Genomic DNA, 25,928 nt, shown 5'->3' on the forward strand with positions numbered 1-25,928 from the left:
AAAGAAAGGCAATATATTTAAAGGGAAATAGTCTAATAGGAGTAGGGTAGACCTAAATTAATGAGAGCACACCAACCTAATTAAATTACCTCTTCTCCCCAACTTGAATCCTCCACTTTTAATGATTTTATTTATGCATTTCATCTGCCACCACCATTGAGTTAACAAAAAGGAGCATTAATTTTTTTCTTGAAGCACCACCATCATCAAGTACTACTTTGCTTTATTTTAATGCTGTCTTTTCTTTTTAGTTTTATATCTGTTGTTTAATTTTGGAATATGGATTTCAAGTAATCCCAAATAGCTGAAACCCTGGCCCTTAAGCCTCGTTGTCCGGCCACTCGACCATCATGGAGGAGATAAGTCGCAACATGTGTTTCAATTGATCAGTTTATAAGGGGTTGTGTTTACAAGGTTTGAACCTTTGATACGCCGTACATTTCTAAACTTGACCCCTTACTTATCAACTGAACTACTTAATAGGGAAACGAATGAGTACTTTATATAATGGTCTAGTACAAAGTAACAATTGACTTTAGTATTGCTAAAACCAAATTTGTCCATTAATTGTCCTGTAATATGAATATTTCGTAACCAATATAAGTTGGTGGAATTAGTGGGAAATTCACCTTTTGACTTCGTAGGTTACAGAGTCGAGATCGCCAGCTACGAAATGTTTGGGAGTGGTTCAAGTGTAGATATGTGTAACTAAGCTGATTAATCCAAGATAGCTGTTCGAGTAAGGCAATTATTCTTACCTAATTTTAAAAAAAATGAATATTTTGTATATGATTGCATGTACAATCCACTCGTATTGTTTATCACTTAATAAGAAGTAAATACAACAATACAATTCGACGAATCATTAAAACTTATTTTACATTTACAAATTTAAGAAAATAAAGATTACTCTAATAAAATAGCCAGAGTACATGAACATTATGCAAGGCTTTTTTAGATAGTTCTTTCTTTGCTTTACAGATTTCCATCCCTAAGTATATACAAGTATTTAACTGTTTTTCTTCTACAACTATAGGACATAGTAGAAACCAGAAAGCAATGAGTGTGCTCCCTAACTAACTTAGTGCCACGTGGAATTAGAAAAAGAAGTTATGCTCCTTAATCTAAGTAGAAAACAGGTAATGAGATTATTGATGGCTTAATTAAGTATGTTAACGTACACAATACTTCGTCTATCTACAATGTGTATTCTACATAGTTAAGGAATTAGCAAAAATTATGTTGAATTCATTGGCTAATCGCTATCTATTTTCCTACTACGGAGTAATCAATTACATTATACTAAATCAGACATCGGAAGTGACACGTATCATTTCCTGGTGCAAAATTTTCCCGCCATTTTTTTTTCTAAAAATATATCTACTTATTGCTTTTTTTCCTCCCTTTTTCTATAAACAGTTTACATATGGAAAAAATATGTTGGAATATAGAATATGGCAACTAATAGATACTGCATAATAATAATTTGCTTAAAATCTACTCGTATCTATCTATCTATCTATCTATATATTATACTAAAAGAGAGGAAATCAATGTGCTGATGACAAATGTCACTCATTGATTGGCCTCTCTTATAGATATAAAAAAATTATACAAAAAATTTATTTTGTTAACTTTCACTTTATAAAGTTTTGATTCTATTTTCCTAAAAAAAGATATTATTCTATACCTGGGGAATATTTTGTAAAATCTTTTCTATATTTTGTTAACAAATATAACCAATGTGCTTATCTTTTTATAAAAAATTAGTCCATTATATGGAGTACGTAGTAGGATATTTATTAAAAAAAAAGCTGACAGTAATCTACCGATTACATAATATATTAGAATACAAACAAATTAAAAAACCAATACAATATGTATAGAGTGTATACAAAAAGTTACTAGTACTCTATAAAATTTTAACAACTAAATTCGATATTTATAGCCTCCAATGATTGTACTATTTTATATTTTAGACATATTATATTTAGCAACTAAGTTCGATAATTACCACCGCCATTGATATGATAGTAATATTTTACTACTTTAAAAAAAGTATGTAACTTCCTTAAACATGAGCAAAAATTGCGTAATCTAATCTATCAACTACGTAATTCTAAAGATGGCCGTGGGCCGGGTCGGTCGGGCTTCGGGTCGAGCCCACGGGATGTGTCACTTCCTGATGCAAAAAAATTTCTCCAATTTCTTTTTCCTAAAAATATATCTACTTTATTTCATTTTTATTTTCTCCCTTTTTTTTATAAACTGTTTACATATGGAAAAAATATATTGGAATATAGAATAGGGCAACTAATAGATACCACATAATAATAATTTGCTTAAAATGATTTTGGTAATATTTTAGTCAAATAGGTATATATCAAATGGAAAAAGTATTTTTTATTTAATATTTTGATCAAATTAGCATATTAAGCATATAAAATATGTAATACGTAGTAGGACGAAAATTGCATATTAATTGATTAAATGAGTATGCAACTGACATATTTATTATGCATTTTCTTTATAACGAGAAATAGACAGTTAAACATTTTTATACAAAAAATGATCAAATAATAATTTTATATATCCGTGCGTGCACGGGATCTAATCTAGTATTTTACTATTTCCAAAAACAAAAGGGCAGAAAACACAAAAATTCGTTTGAGTTGAGTGCTACTTTTCTCCCATGAGTTGAGTGTTTAAGAAAATGGGATGTGGTAGAATATCAAGTTCTTCCTTTATTTATACTCCGTATATACATGCGCGCTAGCTGGGTCGAGCTTGGGCTTCACGACAACCGCAAGCGATCGGGTACTTTCTAATTTTATCAAGATAAGTTGTTCTAATTGCTTTATTTCGTAACAATTACTACTACATATTAAAAAAAAAAAAAAAGATAAAAAAAAGGCAACTTGATTATACAATTACTTATTATCAACCTATAGCATTCAAATATCTAGTTTTTGAAGTTTTATAAATATAAGTGCGCACATATATTGTAGGTGATCATTTAATCATTTTTTTCCCCCACATCTATACCTAGTATTTAAAAAGTAAAACCATATATTTGATCAGATACGTGTCATTTCTTCTTTCCTCCATCTCATTTGGTAATTTTCTTCAACTTTTTTTTGTTGTTTTCTTTATTTTATAATTCTAATCGCCTCTTCTACTTCATTTTCCACGTACAACATCAATTCACCAATTTACTCATTTAACATCTTCCACTACATCTCCCCCTTTAACACTCAATATTAATTTACTATTTAATTTATTTAATATTTCAACCTTTAGATTCTACCTCTATTTAAATCATATATTTTCACTAAAATCACAAGCTCAATAAAATTAAAACTTAAAAAGGTGATTAAATAACCATAAAGAACGGGCTCAAAAGCTAGTTATTACTAATAAGAAATAGGATTAGATTACAACCACACCATGTCAGCGTTATTATTCATGTGCCCATATTTGAGTTATATTTCTATAATTATGGTACTTAATGCTCCTTCTCCGGCTGTAACGGTAATAAATGGTGTAGCTGGTAAGGGGATCCAAAAAAATCACTATTATTAATTTCTCACTCAATTATTTTGTCTGCGATCGGCATGTATCCATAAATTTTATTGGGTCAAATCGAGCCCTAAGCTGAAGAAGAATTTGAAATAACTCACCAATCTTGTATGTTAATCAATCTCACTTTATTCGTCTAACATGAGATGACTGATTTTAACACTCACATGCGAATTATACCCTTAATATTTATGTATAACATTATTAACGATACAGAGTAATAAACTAATAATATACTACGCACTAGATTAATAGTATAAACTTATAAACCTCCAAGTCAAAGGAAGATGGTCAAATAGAAGTATGTTTCCAAAATTTGAAGCAAGTTCCACCAAAGAAAGCCTCCCATATATTTGGTGGATTGTTGTGTTTATTTCATCTAAAAAGGACAAATTTAGAGTACCAATTTCCCTTCCATCTTTGGCATTTTTCTCTCAGTCACAATACCCAAACTTCCATTACTTTTTTTTTTTTTGTTTTTCTTAACGTTTTATGGTTTTGCTTACGCATATTCTTGTCAAGGAAGCAACACCATTCTCATTTATAATATTTTCAGGGTGGATTACGTACGGCTTCTCAAATATGGCAAGAAAGTATGGAGACATTTTCTTAATCTCTAGGCTTTTGCAACTTATCAAAACCGATACCCCTAAGAGAATGTGAATTATCAACTACCTTAGTTGGATGAAATTTTAAGATTTAGAAGATGTACTAGTCGAAAAAGGGGGTTAAAATCACGCTATTATCATCACCTACAAACTTTTGTATAAAGCGATCTTTTCTGTGTGACCACCTTATATTGGGTTCTATTCGCGGGTCAAGTAGTGTCCTATTGCTCGCGGGTCGTTATATCCGGATCTTATAAAAATAATGTTTCTCTGTTCTTTCTCCTCATTTTCATTTTCAAATCACACTCTTCACATTCAAGAGAGAGAAAGTGACGGTTCCTCAATTTTTCGCGCCGATCCTTCTTCTTCCAAATTACGCTCCCCTTCTGGTCGTGTTTTGCTTCAATTCTGCTATTTGTTCTTCTGAAATTGGCTCAAGCTCCGTTATTCTTCTTCGTCTCTTCGATTTTGTAAGTGTTTCTTTCAATTTCATTTTCAATTTTTGTTATTTTTGGATTTTCCTCTTTTTTCTAGTATAATTTAGTCTGTATACTCGTTTTATTTTGCTTTTAATCTACATTTTGGTATGCAAGTAGATTGTTAGGGTTTGTGTTCATGTTAGGGTTTTATTGCGATTTTTAGGTTTGTCGCTGCGTTTTTATGCATGTTTTGTTCTTCATTTTTGCTATTTTTCATCGATTGTATGATTCTTCTTCATTTTCCGTTTATGTTAGGGTTTTTGTCGATTTTTATAGATTTTCATCTATTCGTTGTGTTTTTCTGAGATTTGTGCTTAGGTTTTGCGATTCTTCTTCTACTGTTGCGCGATTGTTCTCATTTTTGTGCTATTATTGTTAGAACTTCATTTTCGTACTTTTTCTTTGAATTTCAGGTTGTTAGATCATTTTATTTCATTATTTTTGTGTGTTTTTCGTTTTGAAATGCTTCAAAATGCTTTTTCCATTTATTCTTTGCTATGCTTTTGAATTTTTGTTATTTTAGTTTAGAATTTTGGTTATTTAGTTATGATATCAGTAGTTTTAGTTTTTTTTTTAATAACTAAAATAAAGAATATCTTAACAACATGCATGTTTCAGTTATTTATTTTAACATGTTAGTTACATATTTTAACTAATTAGTTAACTATTCAACTCAAATAGTGATGTGTTTTCACAAATTAGTTACAAATTTACAAATTAGTGATTTATACAGACAAATTAGTTACGTATTTTACCATATTAGTTACACATTTACATACATTAGTTAACTATACACACTAAATAGTTACAAACTTTCTAGTATTTCAGCGATTTGTTTTTTGAATTTTGATTTGTTGTTCTAGTTATTTACAGTTATTTTGTTCTGTAATCCCTTTCATTGTTTAACTTGACATATTTCTGAATAATGCAATTTCTTTTAACTTACCTCGCGTATTTTTTTCAGTTATCATAATGGCGAGAACAAAAAATGCAGCAAAGACATCTAAGGTTGATCCTCATATTCAGAATTCACGTGCATCAACAGCGGCTGCCAAGAGACCTCAGGAGGCTGATCCTCAGGTTCCTAAACCATCAACAAAACGTGGTGGGAAAGCGATGCCTCAACCCGTTCTTCCGTCCAAAAAATTGTCGAAGAAAACACCAACATTGAAGTTGGAGTATGTGGAGGATGATGGTAAAACAGTCGAGGTTGATAGGTATAATTCTTATTGTCTTTGTGTTTTTTTGTTTTTGTTTTTAATGTGTTTTAAAATTAGTGAAACTAATTAGTTCAAAAGTTAAATACATTAGTTTAGCATTTAGTTCAATTAGTTATACTTTTAGTTCAATTAGTCATGCACTGAGACTACTTTTACACTAGTTAAATCTTATTTAAGTTGTAAACCCAATTAGTTAAGATTTGACATCAACTAGTTACACTTTTAAAGTATTTAGTTAACCCTTCAGTATATTTAGTTAAACCAATTAAACATTCATTTGAATTTTTTTAGTTGTCAAACCAATTAGTTAAGATTTGACATCAATTAGTTACACTTTTAAAGTATTTAGTTAAACATTCAGTGTATTTAGTTATAGTCTGAAACTAATTAGTGAAGTTTTCATATTAATTAGTCATATATCATCTATTTCATTTATTCTTTGTTTTAACTTCTTTTGTTCTTTTGTAGGGATTTCAAATCTAGCTGCCGTCCAGAAGCACTCATTAATTTGCTATCTATTACCAAGGACAACCAGAATCAAGTCCAGGCTATAACCGATATTGGTTTTTCGGGCCTGTTGTCTATTCATCTTCCAGAAATTAACAAGAAACTTACTTCCTGGATTCTTGAGAATCTCAACCGTGTTGGGCATATGTTGAGGTTTGGGCAAGGACGAGAATATTATGTGCAGTTATTTGATTATGATGTGTACGATGTTAATGGGTTGCCCTTGGTGAAGGACAAAGATGTTGAGGAAACACCCAGGAAGAGGGTTGAGGGAGATGCAACATATGAAATGCTTCAGAGGTGGTTCAGAAGATATAACAAAAAAGATAACCAACAAGCTCCTATATATGTTGTCTGAGTTGGAGAGTTATTTGGAAGAGACTGCACAGTACGTAGATGAATTCAAGCGTGCTTTTGTCATTTACGCTTTAGGTAATTACTTGACATTCTACCTATTTCATTTTACTATCTATTTTATTTTTGTAAAGAACTAATTATGTTACCTGTTTGACTAATTACTTGAAATACTTCACTAATTCCCTCTACACTGTAACTAGTTTCCTGTAATATTTAACTAATTCTTTTCACAGTGACACTAATTATAATTGAAGTTTAACTAATTGATTGTGCAAGTAATTACTTTCCTAATGTCACTAATTGAAGTGAATTCTTAACTCGTTTATTTAAGTGTTTCACTAATTTGTTTTTGTGATTAAATAATTGTTTACACAGGTGTGTATTTGGCTCCCACATTTAACCGGATGTTAGATGTTAAGCTTCTTAAGGCAGTGGAGGATATTTCACAAATCGGGAAACAAAATTGGTGCAAATATGTTCTCAACCATTTTGGTGTGGCTGTTAATAGGTGGGGTGATAAGGTTACTAAAGAAACAGTTGGTGGCTGTTTACAATTTCTGGAGATTATATATCTTCAAAGATCTATTTTCCGTGGTGTAAGTCCACCCATGGAGATTCCTCTTGTGCAACATTGGTTTCCTTCCCAAGTATCTGAACGTTTAGTTGCTGAGGAAAAAATGGGTTTTGGGGTAGCTCCTGTTGATATAACGAGCTACCCATTGTCGAAATCTTTTGCTGATTTGATTGGGGGACTCAACCAGGTTAGAGCTGATGTTCCTGAAGAAATGTCTGCACCAACTCATTCTACACCACGGAACAGGATGATTGAATTTGCTATTCCAAAAGGTGTTCACACAAATGATGACATAGAAAAGAGCTGTGCTGATGTAAGTTAGTTAACAATTTCATTCAATTAGTTAATCTGTCACACATATTAGTTAACAATTTCATTCAATTAGTTAACCTGTCACACATATTAGTTAACAATTTCATTCAATTAGTTAGCTGTCACACATATTAGTTAACAATTTCATTCAATTAGTTAATCTGTCACACATATTAGTTAACAATTTCATTCAATTAGTTATCTGTCACACATATTAGTTATTAGTTAACAATTTCATTCAATTAGTTAATCTGATTTTGTGTTTTCATTGTTTGTGAAGGAGTTGCAAATGGTAATGAAAATGTACGACAGAGATTTATACGTTGTTTCAAAATTCCATCAGCAACGTATAAGTATGTTAAAAGAAAAGAAACTATTGTCTGATAGTCCTACATATGGAGATCCAGTGTTTTTGGAGATTATAGACTCGATTGTTGCATATGCTGTGGATCTGAAGAAAGATAACGGTGTTTGTGAAGTTAATAATAACGTTGATGTTAAGAACGGTGGTGGTAATGTTCCTTCAAGCACTGATAAAGCTGATGGTCATCAACCAGGAAATGATAGTCTTTGTTGCAGCATAACACTTGGTTCTCCTGATGAAAATATTTTCTGTGTATCATCATTCATGCTGAGGTACACTACGACTATTTCCCGTCTGATGAGGCTTGAAAAAGAGGTTCTGGACTTCTGTTTTCTTGATGATGCTAACCAATTGTTTAACATTCATCAATTGTTTAAACACTAACATAAATTAATTATTGTATATCATGGCTGATGTTTTTGCTTATGGTGTGGTCCATAAAATTAGACGAGATGAGATGAAAACTTTGCTTCCTGATAAATTAATCTTGTCCAATATTGTTGAGGCTTGGGCCATACTGTTAAATCGAAAGGAATTTGATTTGCATTATGAAGGGTGTAAGTTCTATTTTGGAACTGAGTACACGGTACGTTGATTTCTTTGTTATTATTCTTTACATTAAAACATATTTGTAATGTTTTTTTTTCTATTTAGTAATTCAATTTATTTTCTAATATTTTAGATCAAGCTACACGATCTTGCTTCAAATCAGAAGTCGATGGATTCTGAACAAAAAATATATGCATATCTTTTGGCTAGTTGGAAACATTGGGTGGAGGATATTAATGAGCACCGATGGGATCTTAAAACTGTGTCATTGGTAACTTTCTATTTTATTAGTTATGAATTTATATGTTAAAGTTAACATTCTTTATTAATTAGTTAACATTTAATGTCATTTAGTTATGATTTTTCTGATTTTGTTTTTTTCTTTCTTTGGCAGTTTTTCTTGCCAATTCATTACGAGGAGCACCTGTCTCTTTTAGTTGTCAACTTCAATACTAGTAAACGTTTTTATGTCGACAACATCATTGCTACGGATGAGTTGTTGTCCACATATAGGACAATGATGTCGTTCATTGTTGAAGCGTTCTCCAAGTACTTGTTTGGTATTGAGCATCCATCAGCTATAGACATCTTACATTTTGAACTAACATATCATGATTTTCCTGGAAGAAGTGAAATTTCTGATAATTTGGATTGTGGGTTTTTTTTGATGATGGCAATGCAACTTTTTGACGGAGAGGAGCTTAAAGTTGATCTTACCAAGGTATGATTCTTTTAGTTAAATATTTTCAATGTTTCTAGAAGAATTAGTTAAGTGCTTATATTAATTAGTTAAGTTGATCTTACCAAAAATATGTTTCTAGAAGAATTAGTTAAGTGCTTACATTAATTAGTAAAACAGTATTTCAGTTATTTTTAGTATACAACCACTTAGTTAACTATCAAATGCAATTAGTTAAGATTATAAAGGAATTAGTCAACTATGAAATACAATTAGTTAAGTTGTAAATGAAATTAGTTAACTGTCAAATACAATTAGTTAAGTTTTAAATGAAATTAGTTAACTATTAAATACAATTAGTTAACTATCAAATACAATTAGTTAAGCATATAAAGCAATTAGTTAACTATGAAATGCAATTAGTTAACTATCAAGTACAATTAGTTAAGCATATAAAGCAATTAGTTAACTATGAAATGCAATTAGTTAAGTACATAAAGAAATTATTTAAAAATGAAATGCAATTAGTTGATATGCAACCCATTGCATACTTGAATTCTTTTTCGAAATCTCGAAACAAGGTGAGGGTATAAACACCCGCATGTTTAATCATTCCAACCATTGGAAAATCAGATTTAGGCATCGAATTTCCACAATTAAACTCATTATGATCTTCTTGATACCTCCACCGATCAACTGTTGCCCCAAAGATATGGAAGAATTCTGTTAGGGTAGTTGATTTGTTCCTTTAAATCCAATGCCATTGTTTGTGCTCTCACTCCTTTGTAAAAGAACAATATTCAATTAGTTAAGAAAATATAATAACTAGATAAGTTTTAAAACCAAATAGTTATCGTTCTAATGCAATTAGTTAACATAGCATAGTAAATGAAATAGTTAAATATATAACCATTTTAGTGAAGTACTGAAATGAATTAGTTAACTTTGTAAAGCATTTAGTTCGGTTGGTATACTAACCTTTGTGAAGACAATATCCCAGCTGAAAACAAATCCTTGTTAAAAGATGTGCACCACTTTTCTTTTATCGTGTACAAATTTGTAAACCATTCATGATTTTGAAGCCCATACTTTTGAATCATTTCAAACAAAGTGCTTTCGAACTCTTCTTCATTGAAGCATCCATATAAACACTTTTTGAATGTGTCTTTGAATGTTGTGTCAGCCTTTAAATCTCCAAACCTTGACACAACATTTTTTTTGTAGGTGCCATAAGCATAATCTATATCTGGTGTTAGGAAACACCTGCCAATATATTCACATAATAGTATTAGTTAAGTATTATTATAAATTAGTTTAAAGATTTTAACTATTTAGTTAACTATTGAACAAATTAGTGAACATAGGTTATCAATTAGTGAAGCTTATTGATTTATTAGTTCAATTAAAGAAGTAATTAGTTAAGAGACTGAATAAATTAGTTGACTACTGAAGAAATTAGTGAACATAGGTTATCACTTAGTGAAGCTTATTGAGTTATTAGTTAAATTAAAGAAGCAATTAGTTAAGAGACTGAATATATTAGTTAACTCTAGAAATCAATTAGTTATGTATTCTTACCTATTCAATAGCATTTGCTATTGCCTGGTCTTGATCAGTGAATATAGTTACAAGAGCTTTTTCTCCCATAGACTCTAGAAATGCTTCCAATAGCCACACAAAAGTTTCTATTTTTTCATCCGCAATAAGGCACATGCGAATATCACATTGCTCCAGTGGTTGTTGACGCCTACAAATGGCGCACAAACTAAATTGTACTTGTTTGTTCTGAATGTCGTGTGAAACACACACACATCACCATATATATCATACTCTTCTTTCATCACTCCATCTCTCCAATACATGCTTATAACTTGATTTTCCTCGTTCAACTTTACACAATAAAAAAAATCTGGTTCTTCTTCTCATTTGCGAATTAACATATTTACCACAGCTTGTGAATCTTTTCCTTCAATTATTTTCATCTTCAATCTACTTGAAAAGTTCATTGGTCAACTAATGTGTGACCAAGTACTTTCGGATCACCGGCTTCATTACACATGTATCTGTATGAATCTGCTGGTTGTATTCCTGATATAGCGAGCCCTTCAATTACTTGTGCCTTATCTTCATCAATTTTTTTTCTGACCTGTTAAAATAGTTAAGCAAATATCAATAGTTCACGTTTTGAACAGATTAGTTAGGAAACTAAACCAATTAGTAAAAGCATGATTGAATTACTAAACAGTATTTCAGTTACTTTTAGTATACAACCAATTAGTTAACTATCAAGTACAATTAGTTAAGCATATAAAAGAAATTAGTTAACTATGAAATGCTATTAGTTAAGTACATAAAGCAATTAGTTAACTATCAAATGCAATTAGTTAACTATCAAATGCAATTAGTTAGGAAACTAAACCAATTAGTAAAAGTGACGCGTTTAATTATTTGTACCTATGAAAATGTTGCAGTGACAACCTTGCTAAATCATGATTGTGTTCAATAACATGATGCTTAATTTCAAATATTCCATTGCAGTTTAACTTCACTCTTATCTGCGCATTGCATCCCGTTCTAGTAATATCTTGCTTTCTTGTTTGTTTTGATTATTTTTTTGGTTTGCTTTCAAACAATAAAGGTAATTCCTTGTTGTTTGTTGTTTTTTCTTGTCTTTTTCCTTGCTTTGAACAACAAAAGTATTGTTCCTTGATCTCTCAAATTTTTGGAACTCTCCTTGATGTAGTTTTTCTCACTGAAAATCCAATAAGCACTGAATGTCTTTGATATAGGAAAAATATTTCATCAAGTTTTTCTCACATGATGAAACTTAACAGATGCACAGACACTTAATGAAATATTTTCCCTATATCTAAGACATTCAGTGCTTATTGGATTTTCAGTGAGAAAAACTACATCAAGGGGAGTTCCAAAAACTGGAGAGATCAAGGAACAATACTTTTGTTGTTCAAAACAAGGAAAAAGAAAAGAAAAAAACAACAAACAACCAGGAATTACCTTTACTGTCTGAAAGCAAACCAAAAAAAGTATCAAAACAAACAAGAAAGCAAGATATTACTAGAACGGGATGCAATGCGCAGATAATAGTGAAGTTAAACTAAAATGGAATGTTTGAAATTAAGCATCTTGTTATTGAACACAATCATTATTTAGCAAGGTTGTCACTGCAACATTTTCATAGGTACAAATAATTAAACGCATCACTTTTACTAATTGGTTTAGTTTCCTAACTAATTGCATTTGATAGTTAACTAATTGCATTTCATAGTTAACTAATTGCTTTATGTACTTAACTAATAGAATTTCATAGTTAACTAATTGCTTTATATGCTTAACTAATTGTACTTGATAGTTAACTAATTGGTTGTATATTCTAAAAATAACTGAAATACTGTTTACTAATTCAATCATGCTTTTACTAATTGGTTTAGTTTCCTAACTAATCTGTTTAAAACGTGAACTATTTATATTTTCTTAACTATTTTAACAGGCCAGAAAGAAAAATTGATGAAGATAAGGCACAAGTAATTGAAGGGCTCGCTTTATCAGGAATACAACCAGCAGATTCATACAGATACATGTGTAATGAAGCCGGTGATCCGAAAGTACTTGGTCACATATTAGTTGACCACATGAACTTTTCAAGTAGATTGAAGATGAAAACAATTGAAGGAAAAGATTCACAAGCTGTGGTAAATATGTTAATTCCCAAAGGAGAAGAAAAACCAGATTTTTTTATCGTGTAAAGTTGAACGAGGAAAATCAAGTTATAAGCATGTATTGGAGAGATGGAGTGATGAAAGAAGATTATGATATATATGGTGATGTGTGTGTGTTTGACACAACATTCAGAACAAACAAGTACAATTTAGTTTGTGCACCATTTGTAGGCGTCAACAACCACTGGAGCAATGTGATATTTGCATGTGCCTTTATTGCGGATGAAAAAACAGAAACTTTTGTGTGGCTATTGAAAGCATTTCTAGAGTCTGTGGGAGAAAAAGCTTCTGTAACTATATTAACTGATCAAGACCAGGCAATAGCAAATGCTATTGAATAGGTAAGAATACATAACTAATTGATTTCTAGAGTTAACTAATATATTCAGTCTCTTAACTAATTGCTTCTTTAATTTAACTAATAACTCAACACTACTACAAAAATAGCCTAAGAAACCGGGCAAAACAAGGCAAAGAAACCTCACTTTATACGGTGCCTAGGTAGTAGGTCTCTTAGCATAAGAGACCGGAGTTTTGGCCTGGTTTCTTTGATTTATCTAAGAAACCGATTTTGGCAGAAAACTGGTTTCTTAGATCATTTCCTGTGAATTTAAATATAAAGAAAAAGAGACCGAATTGAGGAAATATGTGGTTACTTTGACTGTACTAGGAAACCACTTTGTTACAAAGTGCGGTTCCTTTGATTTCTTTTTTAAAGAGACTGTATTTTAAGATATACGATTTCTTTGATGCTCTTTATTAAATATCTGGTTTTTTTGATTTTTTTTATTATTAAATTTTAAATGGCTGGTACAACCAATAAATTAGTGACAGATAATATATTTTCAAATTCAAATTACATGGTACCTATTAGATTCCATCCAATATCCAAATTGGTTCAATTTAATGGTAAAAATCCATTAACTCTATATTATATATATGCATAAAAATACTCCAAACCGACCAATGTACCTTCTTGTTCTCCAAAACAATAAATTAAATAAAACTACTGTAATATATAACATTCTCCAAACTCCAATCACAAGCTTAAATCCAAAAGAATACTTCAAATGTATTAACTTGCTATGAGATTCGCAAAACATTTGTTAGAAAGTGTCAATATGCACTAGCTACAAAGATCATTCATGATCAACGTCCAAAATATCATTTTCTTCATCTTCACCAATCCGATCATTGAAAACTTGTTTTTGCTTGAAAAATATGGAACCAAAGTATCCCGTGTCTCGTCAATCATCGCTTGAGAATAAGTGGCAGGAACTTGAGGAAAGTACTGCATACAAGACATAAAAACGATTAGAATAGGTATATGTTAAAGGATATAAAGCCGAATGGAAGTTGAAATTTGTTATGGTGTCTAGAACTGTTTTTTATTGGATTTGTTATCTGCCCTAATAAAAAATCTGCTTTAAAGTTGAAGCCGAATGGAGAAACAACCACCTTCACTATTAAACAAGACAACACAACTCACCATGATAATAACACTCTCATGGAAGAACCATTTGGAAGCAAAGACCAAAATATATCATAAAAGAACGCACAACTGAGAAGAACTGTGCCAACCTGTCAGAATTAACAAGTTGCTGTGATTTAGCATAGATAACAGACCAAAAATAGTAGATTAATGGCACAGAAGAGAGATTCAGGGAGGAAGAAAGATGATTAGTGGAGAACAAGTAAGGAGATGACTTATTAACGCTAATCAAGTGACTAATCACCAATTACAGCCTTGCTAATCTTTCGAGAGGAATAGAATTCTCCCAAGCTACAAACTTCTGATTACTTTCCACAATACTCAGCATACTCTCCCTCTCTAATAAGCTCTTATGTAGTATTTCTTCCCTAACTAACCCGCTAACTTATTCCCCAAGACATCTATAGTCCCGTACTAACTTATAAGGATACTTCCTAAAGCGCCACTCTCCTTAATAATGATTTGTAGCAGAAGTATACAGTTACAAACAGCTAGCAGATGGCCAACAACAAGATTGTGACTCTTGTCTAACTTAAAGGTTCTTACAACAGTTTCAGTAAACTTCAACCTGTTCTTGCTCTCATTAAAATTTCAGCTGTAATCAAAGATGAGACGTATATGTATTTATTTATCCATTAGGCGTCTCACTAGTTGGAGGACTCAAAACCAGTAATAAGCTAACAAAGATCAACTGTTCCACAAAGCAAGAACCCGGAACAACAACCCGACTACATCAATTTAGTTTTGCGTCTCATTTTGTTTTTGCAGGGGAATTTTGATGTAGGGTTGGAAACATCAACGGATGGAATTTAACTGTCAATGGAAAGGACCATGCTTATTCACTGGTTTTTTAATATACAAAAAATGACCCTATTCGGCCATATTGGATTTCAGGATTTATACTCTTGTTTCTTGGTTGCATATTGGATTGCAAGTAACTCCGTTGTAGTATAAAGGTGGTTAAACTTCAATGTGTTGCAGCATTTAATTGTATTTGTTTCCAAGTAATTGTGCAGATATTACATATTTAAGCACATGGGGAATATTTTAAATACCAAGACCAATCTCAGGATCTATCAAATAAGTCTTCAAGACATTTCTCGACAATGAACTAAAGATCATACATGTGATGAGGATTCACCAATTGACCAACAAATTCAGACAATGGCTGAATGCTCAGCATAAGAGAGACGCAAAATAAGACAAAAAACTTTAAAATTAAAGTATGAGAGATGAAGTACCTCAGTAGCATAGACCTGCCAGCACAAAACACTGCTAGACCAGCACCAGCAGCAACACCAGCTGCAACACCAGCAGCAACACCAGCTGCAACACCAGCAGCAGATGAATGAGATGAGTTGGTAGCAGGAACAGAGGAGAGTACAATAGGTAGAGGCTATGCAACTTATAGGGTAGTTACTCTGGGATGACCTGCTAATTAGTTAGAGTTGGAATCTCAGTCTGAAAATAAATGAACATGGATTAAGGACTACGGAGTAGTAAAGTAATATGAAGTATAAAGAATATTACAAGAAAACTCCTGTGAGTCTGGTAAGGTTTTCTAGCCATCACAGAATAAGATCCAAATTACAATACTGCAAAGACGATGTACTGATCCTCGGACTCAAAAACAACAGAGAAAATGCAGACTTTACGGTAAACAATGTGCATTGGCCTGTAACATGTTCACTCTACTGGTAACTTCTAACACCAGAAGTAACGGCATGGATCTGTAATCTTTAAACTTGCTGCAAGAAACTTGCACACGGGATAACACATTAAAAACTGCACTATATGTAACCTGTATATTTACTTCAGTTTTCTAACCGCTCTGATATCCAGTCTAAATTATAGACTAGGCTTTTAATGAAGACACCAGACATATGGTAGTAATCTGCAGATTGGCCGAAGTCATCCATATAAACTCTCCACTTATATTTTATGTCTAATAGTCATTTAAGGCATTTAAGGCATAAAAGAAACAAATAAGTGCCAGTAAAAAAAAAGACTAAGTGAATGCTGCTAAGCCACAGAAACATACCTTGAAGTGCCACATTAATCTGCACCAGCTACTTTCGTTTCCTCAGTCCTTGAAAGTAATGACAAGTAACCACAAGGCACCTATCAGTAGATACTACAATAACAAACAAAAATTCATGTTATTCAAACAGCCTGACACACGAAGATGAATCATACACAGATTAAGATATGTCGCAAACCTGTAATAATATAAAACTAGTGAAAACATTGCCAATTCAAGCTCAACCAAGATACACTTCACACGACATAAAGCAGACAAAACAACTTCAATAACTTGCTAATATAACTCTCATGAAACTGAGCGCAATTAAAGATCAATCATTCAGTGTCAAACAATTCAACGATTGAAGTATTTATAATCATTTAGTTCATAGGCACGTAGCAGCTCAGTCAATCATTATGTACATAAGAACAAATTAAAGAAACCGGACATCGATTTCATTCCTTTAAGAGGTACCAACTCCAAAAGAATCTTGCAGTAAAATGCAATTTAATTAGAAGAAGCAGAATAAAACTAAAGCTAATACAAAAAACAACAAAGTAATCAATCCAAAAAATTTACCCAAATAAGACATTTAACAAAGATTGATAAACAATGAGCCAGAATATAAGTGTAAAACTTTAAGGGGATCCTGCTCAAATAACACACACCCCTTGTATCCGCCTTTTGAGCTTCCTTCATCAAAATCTAGAACCAGATCAGACGCCTACATAAAATTAACCAAATTAATCCATATTTTCAAAAAATATAGAACTGCATTATATTCCATGGTATCAATACAAGTAGAAAATTACAATTTGTTTAGTACATAGCTTGAAGTTACAAGAAACAACGATAGACAAGAACTTAACTCAATAATAATCGAAACATATATGATATATGTATGCCAAGGTACAAAATTTCATCTCTCAGAGACAATTCACCAAAGAAATTGAAGTAAAAAATCGGGTAAGATGTCGGCAATTTTTGGTTGTTATTTAACAAATTAGAATCTATAAAACTTAAAACTTCAAATTACTATCATTTACAAGCCTACAAGCCAAAGATTATATTTGTAGTTTAATCAAGAGCAAACAAAAACAATTCAAACCTTAAGATTGATATGGAGAACTCAGTACAATTCATATTTCAGGTGTATGTTGAAACTAGGAAGAAAGAGATCATCGAGAACACAAAATGGGCAATGATTGAAGGGAAGATGGATACAAGTACCAACTTAAGTAATTACACAGATGAGAATACTCGATGCGCTGCTTCTGCTGAAATTAACCCAATCCATAACGATGCATTGCTTGTTGCACGCTTCAGCGTTAAAACGACATGATGGCCGGACCCTAAGCCAGACACTTCGTCAAATCGAAGTGCGCTACCTGCTTCCTTTGATAATATATACGCATATGTTTAAATCACTCCAATAAACCAACAACAAGCATTTGAAATCAAAATCCTAAACTAAGAGTTCTAAACAATCGACAAAAAATAATCAAAATCACCAACTAACACAATTAAACCCTAGATTCATTAAAACAATATTAAAAAGTTGCAAAATTAAAAGAACATGGAAATAAGGGTAAGGAGAGAGAAAATACCTCAGATCGAAACAAGCTAGGTACTCAAGGACGGTGGGGATGTAAACCGGATCTCCAACAACAACACTCCGACATTTTTCCCACACTTCAAAAACTGAGAAATTTTTCCGATCTAGGAGAAATTTGAAGGGTTTCCTCAACTCTTAAATTTACTGGTAAAATCAACGAAATTTGAAGATCGAATTCGAACAAATTAAGAAATGTAATTTAGGGTTTTGGTTTGCCCAAATGCGTGCTGGGTGTGGAGGGGAAGAGAGAGAGATTGAAGAGGGTTTTCTGAGGTTAGAATATTTTGGGTTAATTAGGAAATTCGTTTTTTCTTGTTCTTAATTTTTTTTTAATTACCAAGGACACAACCTTAATTAATTACATTAAAAAAATAAAAATGAAAATTTGAAATATATGAGTAAGAGACCGATTTTAAAAAATCTACGGTTTCTTTGATTTTTTTTAGATATAATATTATCTAGGAAACCATATATTTCACGTACAAGATTTCTTATATTTTTTCCTAAGAAACCGCACTTCTAAGATAATTGGTTTCTTCATCTAAGAAACCTAATAAGTGACTTATACGGAGCCCTATCAATGGTTCCTTAGCCATTTTTGTAGTAGTGCAATAAGCTTCACTAATTGATAACCTATGTTCACTAATTTCTTCAGTAGTCAACTAATTTATTCAGTCTCTTAACTAATTACTTCTTTAATTGAACTAATAAATCAATAAGCTTCACTAATTGATAACCTATGTTCACTAATTTGTTCAATAGTTAACTAAATAGTTAAAATCTTTAAACTAATTTATAATAATACTTAACTAATACTATTATGTGAATATATTGGCAGGTGTTTCCTAACACCAGATATAGATTATGCTTATGGCACCTACAAAAAAAATGTTGTGTCAAGGTTTGGAGATTTAAAGGCTGACACAACATTCAAAGACACATTCAAAAAGTGTTTATATGGATGCTTCAATGAAGAAGAGTTCGAAAGCACTTGGTTTGAAATGATTCAAAAGTATGGGCTTCAAAATCATGAATGGTTTACAAATTTGTACACAATAAAAGAAAAGTGGTGCACATCTTTTAACAAGGATTTGTTTTCAGCTGGATATTGTCTTCACAAAGGTTAGTATACCAACCGAACTAAATGCTTTACAAAGTTAACTAATTCATTTCAGTACTTCACTAAAATGGTTATATATTTAACTATTTCATTTACTATGCTATGTTAACTAATTGCATTAGAACGATAACTATTTGGTTTTAAAACTTATCTAGTTATTATATTTTCTTAACTAATTGAATATTGTTCTTTTACAAAGGAGTGAGAGCACAAACAATGGCATTGGATTTAAAGGAACAAATCAACTACCCTAACAGAAGTCTTCCATATCTTTGGGGAAACAGTTGATCGGTGGAGGTATCAAGAAGATCAGAATGAGTTTAATTGTGGAAATTCGATGCCTAAATCTGATTTTCCAATGGTTGGAATGATTAAACATGCGGGTGTTTATACCCTCACCTTGTTTTGAGATTTCGAAAAAGAATTCAAGTATGCAATGGGTTGCATATCAACTAATTGCATTTCATTTTTAAATAATTTCTTTATGTACTTAACTAATTGCATTTCATAGTTAACTAATTGCTTTATATGCTTAACTAATTGTACTTGATAGTTAACTAATTGCATTTCATAGTTAACTAATTGCTTTATATGCTTAACTAATTGCATTTGATAGTTAACTAATTGTATTTGATAGTTAACTAATTTCATTTAAAACTTAACTAATTGTATTTGACAGTTAACTAATTTCATTTACAACTTAACTAATTGTATTTCATAGTTGACTAATTCCTTTATATTCTTAACTAATTGCATTTGATAGTTAACTAATTGGTTGTATACTAAAAATAACTGAAATACTGTTTAACTAATTAATGTAAGCACTTAACTAATTCTTCTAGAAACATATTTTTGGTAAGATCAACTTAACTAATTAATGTAAGCACTTAACTAATTCTTCTAGAAACATTGAAAATATTTAACTAAAAGAATCATACCTTGGTAAGATCAACTTTAAGCTCCTCTCTGTCAAAAAGTTGTATTGCCAATTTGTGAAACATCCTCCACTGCCTTAAGAAACTTAATATCTAACTTCCGGTTAAATGTGGGAGCCAAATACACACCTGTGTAAACAATTATTTAATCGCAAAAACAAATTAGTGAAACACTTAAATAAACGAGTTAAGAATTCACTTCAATTAGTGACATTAGGAAAGTAATTACTTGCACAATCAATTAGTTAAACTTCAATTATAATTAGTGTCACTGTGAAAAGAATTAGTTAAATATTACAAGGAACTAGTTACAGTGTAGAGGGAATTAGTGAAGTATTTCAAGTAATTAGTTAAACAGGTAACGTAATTAGTTCTTTACAAAAATAAAATAGATAGTAAAATGAAATAGGTAGAATGTCAAGTAATTACCTAAAGCGTAAATGACAAAAGTACGCTTGAATTCATCTCCGTACCGTGCAGTCTCTTCCAAATAACTCTCCAACTCAGACAACATATATAGGAGCTTGTTGGTTATCTTTTTTTGTTATATCTTCTGAACCACCTCTGAAGCATTTCATATGTTGCATCTCCCTCAACCCTCTTCCTGGGTGTTTCCTCAACATCTTTGTCCTTCACCAAGGGCAACCCATTAACATCGTACACATCATAATCAAATAACTGCACATAATATTCTCGTCCTTGCCCAAACCTCAGCATATGCCCAACACTGTTGAGATTCTCAAGAATCCAGGAAGTAAGTTTCTTGTTAATTTCTGGAAGATGAATAGACAACAGTACCGAAAAACCAATATCGGTTATAGCCTGGACTTGATTCTGGTTGTCCTTGATAATAGAGAGCAAATTAATGAGTGCTTCTGGACGGCAGCTAGATTTGAAATCCCTACAAAAGAACAAAAGAAGTTAAAACAAAGAATAAATGAAATAGATGATATATGACTAATTAATATGAAAACTTCACTAATTAGTTTCATACTATAACTAAATACACTGAATGTTTAACTAAATACTTTAAAAGTGTAACTAATTGATGTCAAATCTTAACTAATTGGTTTGACAACTAAAAAAATTCAAATGAATGTTTAATTGGTTTAACTAAATATACTGAAAGGTTAACTAAATACTTTAAAAGTGTAACTAGTTGATGTCAAATCTTAACTAATTGGGTTTACAACTTAAATAAGATTTAACTAGTGTAAAAGTAGTCTCAGTGCATGACTAATTGAACTAAAAGTATAACTAATTGAACTAAATGCTAAACTAATGTATTTAACTTTTGAACTAATTAGTTTCACTAATTTTAAAACACATTAAAAACAAAAACAAAAAAACACAAAGACAATAAGAATTATACCTATCCACCTCGACTGTTTTACCATCATCCTCCACATACTCCAACTTCACTGTTGGTGTTTTCTTTGACAATTTTTTGGACGGAACAACAGGTTGAGGCATCGCTTCCCCACCACGCTTTGTTGATGGTTTAAGAACCTGAGGATCAGCCTCCTGAGGTCTCTTGGCAGCCGCTGTTGATGCACGTGAATTCTGAATATGAGGATCATCCTCAGATGTCTTTGCTGCATTTTTTGTTCTCGCCATTATGATAACTGAAAAAAATACGCGAGGTAAGTTAAAAGAAATTGCATTATTCAGAAATATGTCAAGTTAAACAATGAAAGGGATTACAGAACAAAATAACTGTAAATAACTAGAACAACAAATCAAAATTCAAAAAACAAATCACTGAAATACTAGAAAGTTTGTAACTATTTAGTGTGTATAGTTAACTAATGTACGTAAATGTGTAACTAATATGGTAAAATACGTAACTAATTTGTCTGTATAAATCACTAATTTGTAAATTTGTAACTAATTTGTGAAAACACATCACTATTTGAGTTGAATAGTTAACTAATTGGTTAAAATATGTAACTAACATGTTAAAATAAATAACTGAAACATGCATGTTGTTAAGATATTCTTTATTTTAGTTATTAAAAAAAAAAACTAAAACTACTGATATCATAACTAAATAACCAAAATTCTAAACTAAAACAACAAAAATTCAAAAGCATAGCAAAGAATAAATGGAAAAAGCATTTTGAAGCATTTCAAAACGAAAAACACACAAAAATAATGAAATAAAATGATCTAACAACCTGAAATTCAAATAAAAAGTACGAAAATGAAGTTCTAACAATAATAGCACAAAAATGAGAACAATCGCGCAACAGTAGAAGAAGAATCGCAAAACCTAAGCACAAATCTCAGAAAAACACAACGAATAGATGAAAATCTATAAAAATCGACAAAAACCCTAACATAAACGGAAAATGAAGAAGAATCATAAAATCGATGAAAAATAACAAAAATGAAGAACAAAACATGCATAAAAACGCAGCGAAAAACCTAAAAATCGCAATAAAACCCTAACATGTGAAGGAAATATGTCCTTCACCCAAGGTGCATTAGTCTAATACCAAGGTTCAGATTAATTACGAACAATTAATTCAGCAAGATCAAGTGATCGGAACAACTAGCTGGAGCAATGCTTCCGATCAGTGAGTTCTAATCTATATTAGGCTCACAGCTTACTCTTGACTGAACCTATAAGGTCACATTAATGGCATGTAATAGATCACCGGATTAAATGAATCGGAAATTCATTTAATAGCTTTTCAGGAAATTAGTTCGGAAAAACATAATTATACGATTAAACATTGGATCGTGAAATCGTATATCGTATTGCGTATATTCGTAAGCTAGGCGAGACGAATAATCGTATCATACGACGTTGGATCGTCAAGTACGAAATGATAAATAAATTGCCGAAGGATAATTTAATCGTAATACGAAAGCAACCCACAAGCCGGAGCGCACAAGCGCAAGGCCCATAGGCGCATCGTTCATGGCAATGCAACGCTGGCCCATAAGCCTCGCTGCTGTCTGGCACGCGCGGACAAGGCACAAAGCAAGCAGCAGCCCGCGGCCCACGTTGCTGTGCGCGCATAAAGCCCCTCGTGGGCTTGCTGGCCAGCCAATGGCCTTAGGCCTTGGTCGGTTGGCTTTATTACTATCTAGGTTATTTTAATAACCTAAACTTATGTTTTTCTAGCACACAATTCAGATTACACACAACCCTAGGACAAAAAGAGATACCCTAATTCTCTCTTTGCCTCCATGAATGTGTTCTTCCCAAAAGGCAAAAACTCTTGAGTGATTGTTTAAGCTATGATTATCAAGACGGATCTGAAAGTGTCGGTGAACCAAGTAGAGGAACGACAAGTGGAGTTCTTTGTTCGTGTTCGTTGATACTATACTCGGGAAAACACGCTTCAAATGTAAGTATGCTTAAACTGTGCTTTATACATGTTTCCTGGCTTTGGGGATGTTCCGCACATGTTATGTATGTTTAACTGTATTCCCCTACAACATGAACACAAACCCTAACAATCTACTTGCATACCAAAATGTAGATTAAAAGCAAAATAAAACGAGTATACAGACTAAATTAAACTAGAAAAAAGAGGAAAATCCAAAAATAACAAAAATTGAAAGTGAAATTGAAAGAAACACTTACAAAATCTAAGAGACGGAGAAGAATAACGGAGCTTGAGCCAATTTCAGAAGAACAAATAGCAGAATTGAAGCAAAACACGACCAGAAGGGGAGCGTAATTTGGAAGAAGAATGATCGGCGCGAAAAATTGAAGAACCGTCACTTTCTCTCTCTTGAATGTGAAGAGTGTGATTTGAAAATGAAAATGAGGAGAAAGAACAGGGAAACATTATTTTTATAAGATCCGGATATAACGACCCGCGAGCAATAGGACACTACTTGCCCAACGAATAGAACCCAATATAAGGTGGTCTCACAAAAAAGACCGCCTTATACAAAAGTTTGTTATAGAAAAAAAAGCATGATATATTCAAAGATGAAAGCCAAAACCTTTATATCCATTGCATATATTTTTTTTAAAATTACTTCATCTGTATTTTTAGTGGTCATTAGTTGACCGACACAAGTAGAAGTGTTCAAAATTCGGCCTAGATCGGGAATAATAGATCGAAACTGAACCTGTGTTGGACCGGGCCGGTCGATTTCGGGCCGGTCTTTGGTCCTTCAAATTTTGGTTTTTGGGTTTTCGGTCCGGTCCAAAATCGGATTTTTTCGACCCTGGCTGGTTGACCCGGTTTATAACTAAATAAATCATTTCTTCTTTAGTGCCCTAGAATCGATCATGTATTATTTCTTTTGATTCCTACTCTTGGTCTTCTATATCCATCTCTACTCCCTTAAAGATGGAGAATTAAAGTTTAAAGATTTCTAACTATTTTTTGTTTGGAAATAAACAACGTCGAAAATTGTATATAGGCATATTGAATAATTTTTGTCCAATCTAGTCTAAATCCGAACCACCGAAAAAAATATGTCTCGTATTCGGTCCACAAATTTTCTTGATTCGGTTCCGGTTCAATTTTGGACCGGTTTGCAGTACTAGACACAACTATTATAAAAGTTTAGTTGAATGATAAAGAAATACGGAGTAGATAGATAGCAAGTGAGCTTGAAAAGTTACCGAAAATAAACTTGGGGGAAATGGGCAAGAAAGTAGGATATACTACCTCCATTTCAGAAAGTTCTTTACGCTTTGGAAAATGTGTCCAAAGTATGAAAATTTTGACCGCAAATTCCCACTATTATATACATCAAAATATTACATGTAAGATCTTGTTAGATTGGTCTAGTTATTCATTTTGAGAATATTAACTTTTTATAATTTTTTTCCATACAAAATTGGATATATTAGCGGTCAAACATTGCACCGAAATCTGTACAAATAGTAAGTGTAAAGATCTTTTTGAAACGGAGGAAGTACGAAGTACTTTGTATTAAACAATTGTTTTTTTTTTTTGACATAGGCTCATTTTGCATAAATAAAAAGTTATTACAGAACTACGAACTACATACTAAAACTACATTAAGACCTTTATAGGCCATTACATAACGTAAACCAACAAAATGTTCAAGATTGGACAAAGAAAGGGCAGCATTTTCTTCTTGTTTTGCATCATGATTGTTGGAAATGCCTTGAGTACACCAACACGATGATATCGTACCAAAGCACAATGTGGCTGAGTCTTCTTTATAGAAAATGGTTCCGATGAGAGGCCAATTACCACTAAGAGTCTCATGAAAGTACCTGTAGAACTTGGGAAACAAAGAAAGGAGCGAAAAAGAAACAATGTTACGGGGTAGGTTAATAGACCTTGTGTATTTCTCACAAGCGTCTAAACACAACTTGTTTAGCATGCTATAAAGAGCAGCGTTCGGATAATGATTTTTGAAAGCGCTAAGAACAACTCTCAACGCTAACCTAAAAGGAGAAATAACAAAAGTTACCCTCCACGACCACACGACAACCCAAACCCGAGGACACCGAACCTTCCGAATACTCATTACTCCTTCCCTAACCAAACAACTAAGACAAACAACCCCAAGCCCACAACCAAACCCCATTGAGATCACCTCTAGTTTTTCAACATCAGCCTTGGTGGAGGGGACACTCAGTTGTCCACACATTAACACCCCACACACAACAACTAACCCCCACATTTGAACTACCTTAAAGGGGTAAAACCATCTCCAAACTGAATATATGCTTAAGATACATCCAATTAACATCAAAAAACTCAATTGAACACCACACCCAACAACCTCATAGAAACAACTTACAAAATCTAGAAGAAAACAACTCAT

The 25,928-nt window shown here is 32.1% G+C and overlaps 1 long non-coding RNA gene across 10 annotated transcripts; it reads right to left on the minus strand.

Annotated features, from left to right (window-relative positions):
• Positions 1-13,862: 13,862 nt before the first annotated feature.
• Positions 13,863-18,410, minus strand: LOC110792508 (uncharacterized). Of its 10 annotated transcripts, none has more exons than XR_008919036.1 (7): positions 18,088-18,410; positions 17,711-17,875; positions 17,149-17,204; positions 16,499-16,591; positions 15,699-15,888; positions 14,455-14,546; positions 13,863-14,256 (listed from the first exon to the last, which is right to left on the minus strand). It is a non-coding gene; the product is annotated as an uncharacterized lncRNA (long non-coding RNA). The 10 variants fall into 10 exon arrangements; XR_008919033.1 differs by having other exon boundaries at positions 15,699-15,918; XR_008919035.1 differs by having other exon boundaries at positions 15,699-15,783; positions 17,060-17,204; positions 17,727-17,875; positions 18,088-18,409.
• Between the last annotated feature and the right edge of the window lie 7,518 nt (positions 18,411-25,928).

Source organism: Spinacia oleracea, chromosome 4, assembly GCF_020520425.1.
Source record: "Spinacia oleracea cultivar Varoflay chromosome 4, BTI_SOV_V1, whole genome shotgun sequence".
Lineage (NCBI taxonomy): Eukaryota > Viridiplantae > Streptophyta > Magnoliopsida > Caryophyllales > Amaranthaceae > Spinacia > Spinacia oleracea.